Below are 6238 nucleotides of genomic sequence, written 5' to 3' on the forward strand. Positions count from 1 at the left end.
CAATCAATGTCTAAGACCGAGAAAGACAAACACTTCAGCAGTTGTTTTTTGTACAGATGCATATGGAACAAAGTTTGATTTTCGTTAAAGAAAAAGAAAAGTTGGGGTTTTTTAGGCACCTGAATGACAACTTCCAAACCAAATGAGTTATAATAAATATATTGTTTATTCGTATTAAATTGTTTAAAATGAGTGAATTAATTTCATAAAAACGACAACATGATTGTATAACTCCATTCCTGTTCTATCCTTCATAAGTATATGGGTAATATGATTAATTGAATCACAGTGCATGATAGTAGAAGCCATGTTTGAGAGTAATTAACATGATTGAATGATATGACATTTCAAAAACATGATTGTGAGAATCTTACATGATACAAGATTGAGTAATGAAGGCTAACAGTGGAGGAGCATGATTTGGCTCAACGTTTCGCCCTTGGCAGCACTTCTTCAGGAGGAGGAAGTTATCATTCAAGTGTGTCAATATGTGTGCATCCCTGCAACTCCGTCCAGGCACAACACCTGAGTCATAGTCACCAGAGCAGATGAGGGAAGAGAGGCCAGGACCATGAACCCCACCTAGAGCAGCAGAAACTGAGAGGTATGTGGTATCGAAGATAACCAAGAGTTCAGTGTGATCCTTAATCAACTGGTTCCCCTGACCAAAACCGAGGGGTGTCCTTCCTCCTCTCAGTGTGGAGCCCCCAGCGTGTTGTAAATTAGTTGTGGTGCAGTCAAACATTTTAGAAATTAACATTTTTTTTAACCGAAAGTCCCAATAAAGTCACTAGAAATCCAAACCAGGCTTCACAAAGTGCATACATTAGAGAAGCAAAGTATTCAAAAGTCTGCAGAATGTTTTGTAAAGCTCCTGGAAGCCCTGCCAAAAACATAATGATACGTTTCCGTTAAAAATTCTGCCATGAATACCAGGATAGAAGGGACCTGGTGCCATTGGCAGTCAGTCTAAGGGTCCTCAAGCAATAGCAGAAGCAGATATAAGGCAGTAACTGCCTTCGACGCAACCTTTGATTTCTTGCTCCCAGAAGTGTTTTGGAAATCAGAACCACCAAAAATGACACTGCAATTTGGATTTGAATTTGGCCATCTGAATCTATGGAATTAAATCAAAATTAACATAATCCAACATTTGCGATCAAATCTACCTAACATGAATCTTCCTTGTATTAGCGTATCATGTTATGATATTAATGTCTCTGACTGTTGGAAAACTTCAATTATATGTAAGCATATGAAAAAGGAGCAAAAAGTAAAAAACACTCATTGGGTAGCAAATCCTGATCAGGAAACAGTAAATACCAGTCCTTTTTGTTAGTATTGAATCCCCATGGACTACACAGCCTGCAGAACTCCTTTCCCTCCTGGTTCAGTGATTTCATTAGTGATCATGATTATCAATATATTTGCAGTTATAAAGATATACAGAACATGACATTTTTAAACAACATGCCTGCACACAGTTTAAGCGAATAATATTCTTACTACATTTCTTTTGCTCATGTGTATGAAACCACTGCTTTAAGAGCACAGGTACTTCAGTTCTATACAGGGAGCAAGCCCCAGAACAGATCCTGTGAACCACAGTTAGGATTATATAAATACAAGTGTACAATGGTAAAAACTATACTAAACCCACTACTCTACAAACAGCTGCTGCATAAATATCTACAAAGATATATAAAAAAAACAAAACATGCAGTGCTACTACGTGATGGCACAAACCATCCCACGAGTGTCAAAGACTTAATATAAAACATATCAGGATTATATGGTAAATGTTGTAATTTTATGTCTTAGTTAGCTTTATAGCGCCTTAAAATCTGTGGGTAGTGTGCACTGACTTGGCACACTGTGAATGGCCAGTCTGTCTATGCATGTGTCTGTGTACTGATGACGTTCAGACAATTTTAATTCTGGTAGACAGGTAAAATATACCAACCTGCCAGTGAATGAAATGTTGGCAAACTGAAGTACTCACACAAATGTATTTGTGGTTTTCTAGAATATTTTGATAGCACTTGTTGCTATATTTAAAAAAATTATAGCTTTTATTGTTTGGGCAAAATCCTAAGTCATGTAACCTAGATAATATATCTCTAGTCCTAGTTCACACAATAAGGAGGATGCTCTTTTGAGGAGCTTAAAGAATAATTAAAGCCTCAGATTTCTACTGCTAGTGAGCAGTAGATCTATGCAAAAACTGTTAAAAACAAAAACACTTTAACAGAGGTTAATACTCACCTGTGTCTTCCCTGCGCACTCCCGCCCAAAAATGTGAAGATCCTCGGGCGGCCCCAAAGCATCTTGGGGCGGACGCATGCGCACTTCACATTTTTGGCCGGTGCGCGAGGAGAGTCACAAGGTAAGTCTATGGACGCGTACACCCGCATGCAGACACCGTGGGACAGGAAGTGCCAGCAAGCTCAGAGGAGTCAGCGCTTGATCGGAGACCCGCCGCAGCGCTGGAGGGACAGATGAAAACGACAGGAAAGAAGATCGGATTAAGAAACATAATTTAAGATAAGTGCTTTAAATAACATTGGGGGGAGGGGAAAAAAGTTGACTTTAATGTCACCTTAAATATCATTGATTTGGAGAATATTGATAACAATCCAATTACCATCTGCTCAAGGCAATTAAAATGCAAAATGCTATAGGGCACAAGAAAGGTAATGCCAAGTGGGAATAAAAAGTACATCTAGCTACAGAGTTAATGAACCTATGCTGGTATTGATAGCTATTACATAGTTATCTGTAAAGTAACTGAATTGACTGACACCATTACCTTTAGATAGCGATATTATAATGAAACATTTACCAGGCGTATTTGATCAGCGGGCGGTGATTATGCATTCACTCTGGTATTATATTGTGGTCAATAACATTTCAGTTTACTGCACTTATATTAATGGATAATGAATGCTTGTGTGGCCTATTAAATAAAGCCAAAAAGTGAATTGAAGATTTAGAATCACAGCTGCATGCATGATTTGTATTATTATTATAAAAGATTTATATAGCGCCAACAATCTGCACAGCATTTTACAATATAAAGGGAGAAAAGTACAGCTTCAATACAAGTCAAAATGACAGAGATAGGAGGGCCCCGCTTTTGAGAGCTTACAATCTAAAAGAGAAGGGCAGGTGATACAAAAGGTGGTAGCTGTGTGGGGATGTGTTGTCTGAGAAATTAATGTTTCAGTTGTTAGGTAGAGGCAGGATAGGCTTCTCTGAAGAGATGCGTTTTCAGACATTGCTAAACCCAGGGGCAGACAAAGTAGGAGATAACTGGACAGGTTAGGGTAGGGAGTTTCGGAGGATGGGAGAGACTTCCCATATTCCCTCTGTAGAACACTGCAGAGCAGGACACACCATTTCAAACTCAGCTCAGCCTGCAGTTTAACCTCTATACATAAGGGAGGTAATCGAGCAGAGAGGAGGAGGTTGTGGTTCAACAATGGGGGAACAATAGTGACTGAGACAAATCTTCCAACCTAATCAACTGTCGGTATGTGGTCAATAGTTTAATAAAATCAAATTCTCATCCAGCTAAAATGGCCTAATTAAATGACTTATGCCTATACCCATGCCTTATGGGCATCAAAAAGTCTACTTTATACCCTGTTGTTTTTTTAACAATACAGTACTTAAGAGTTAGAACAACAACTTGTAATGTAAATCCTACAACCTGAAAGAAGTTACAATAGGTGCAGGGCAGCCATCAGGGGGGTACGGCAGATACTCATGTAAGGGGCCCGGCCGAGTCCCTTACATGACTATCGGCTGACGGTGAATGGCGAGGAGGTAGAGGCCTGGCCCTAGCAGCGCAGGGCCCAGGCATTGCCGCTCCAGTGGCTTTGAGACAAGCTAGGGCCCCATCAGCGACGCTGCTCGTCTGTCGGACTGGCCGGAAGTGACGTCACTTCTGGCCGGTCCAGCGGCAGACGAGGCCATGTGTGCAGGTAAGAGGAGCTAGGAAGGAAGGAAGGAAGGAAAGGAGGGAGGGATGCAGCCCTGACCAGCCAACCTGAGACCCCTTCAGAGCCCACCATAGACAGTCTCAGATGGGCTGTGCAGCATCTATGGTGGGCTCTGCAGGGTCACTCTCAGGTGGGTCCTGTGTTCTGATGGCTGCCCTGAATAGGTGACTAAACTAATTACACACCAGGAAGTCATCTCTTATAGTTAAAAAAAAATCTGAAATGTTAAACGTCTGTGAGAAATTAGTAAAACAACAAGGCCACTACAAAGGCATTGATAAAGTCCTAAAAGGTCCAGGGCACCCTTGGACAACCATAGTGAAATAATGTGGGACTTGTAGAATGCCTTGGTGAAAAGTCAGTGATCCTGTTTTTTGTCCTATTTTAGTTTCTTGCATCAGACAATAAGCACTAAATGACTAAAATCAGTGACACAATCTGGCTCTTAGGTAAACCTTGGTCCCAGTTATGCCCAGAAAAGAACAACGGTGTTTACTGTGTATGTACTCGATTTCATTCACAAATGAAATATTAATATGAAATGGTAAGTCATTCTCTAACTAATATCCCTCTGAGCTTAACAGTACATGACCTTTAGTTTTTCATATGAGTAGCCAAGCATTTTAAAGTGGCAATTGGAACTTAAATGACAATATTATACCATCCACAGAAAAGTCAGCACTATTTGTGCAACTAAATAAGGACAGTATAGTGCAAATTAATTCCATTAAGGTGGCACGGTGTGATTTAACAGGAAATAATAATGATAAAACAGTAAGGGGTATGTCCTAGAAGTCTTGCAGCAAATGAAACAAAATATATGCAGTTTTAGAACAAGAATATTTTTGTTAATGTGACATTTTACATTGTATATTATTTTTTCGTGTGAGAACCTTTTCACATGGGCATTATGATCAGATGTAATATTTTAGTATGACAAATTGATGATATTTTCACGTTGTGGGTGGGGCCACAATCAACCTTTTCACTGTTCTTTGATGTTCAGTGTAGGGGCGGACTGAAAACACAAGGGGCCCCCGGGCAATGCAAGATTATGGGACCCTTTTGGCTCCGCCCATATACATAATAGCAGGTCATAATAGCAGGTCTATTTCACTAAAAAGTGAATCGCAGGGGAATTGGTAGAAGAATTTGAATCATTAGTTCTACACCAATATAGACAATTTGGAAAATGAGCTAATTGGCAGAATTTTTCTGGTTTGGATAATTTGACCGAGATTCTTCAAATCTGCCAATGACCACCAGCTATAGGAGGACTACAAATCCCGGCAATACATTATACAGCAATTCAGAATAATACCATCCACTATAGAGGGCTACAAATCCCAGCAATACATTATACATCAATACAGAAGAGTATATGAATTTGCTACATACTCTGTGCTGCCACTCTACTCCGCGAGCCAGCCTGATGTCTCGGATGGAGGGTCTCAGTAAGGTCAGATGCAAACGGTCTAAGTAGGGGCAGATGCAGAGGGTCTAAGTAGGGGCAGATGCAGAGGGTCTCAGAGAGCAGATGTGAAGGATAAGCAGGGCAGATGCAGAGGATCAGTAAGGGCAGATGTGGAGGATCAGAGGGGCAGATGTGGAGGATCAGAGGGGCAGATGCGGAGGATCAGCAGGGTAGATGTGGAGGATCAGAGGGGCAGATGTGGAAGATCAGAGGGGCAGATGTGGAGGATCAGAGGGGCAGATGTGGAGGATCAGCGGGGCAGATGTGGAGGATCAGAGGGGCAGATGTGGAGGATCAGAGGGGCAGATGTGGAGGATCAGAGGGGCAGATGTGGAGGATCAGAGGGGCAGATGTGGAGGATCAGAGGGGCAGATGTGGAGGATCAGAGGGGCAGATGTGGAGGATCAGAGGGGCAGATGTGGAGGATCAGAGGGGCAGATGTGGAGGATCAGAGGGGCAGATGTGGAGGATCAGAGGGGCAGATGTGGAGGATCAGAGGGGCAGATGTGGAGGATCAGCAAGGGTGATGTGCGGGCAGTGGAGATCTGTGCTGGCTGGTAGAATGCTGTGTAATGTGAGCCGTGCTGTATACAGGCAGACTAGGTCGGCTGCAGTGGCGTAACCAGAGTTATGGGCGCCCGGGGCAGACATTTTTTTCTCGCCCCCCCATATTATATAAACATCCACTGGAACTGTACCCCCCACCCCCACACATATATATCAGCTAAGGAACTACAAGTCCAAGTATGCCATCATTGTC

The sequence above is a fragment of the Nanorana parkeri genome, unplaced genomic scaffold, assembly GCF_000935625.1.
Source record: "Nanorana parkeri isolate BGI_ZX_2015 unplaced genomic scaffold, ASM93562v1 scaffold233, whole genome shotgun sequence".
Classification (NCBI taxonomy): domain Eukaryota; kingdom Metazoa; phylum Chordata; class Amphibia; order Anura; family Dicroglossidae; genus Nanorana; species Nanorana parkeri.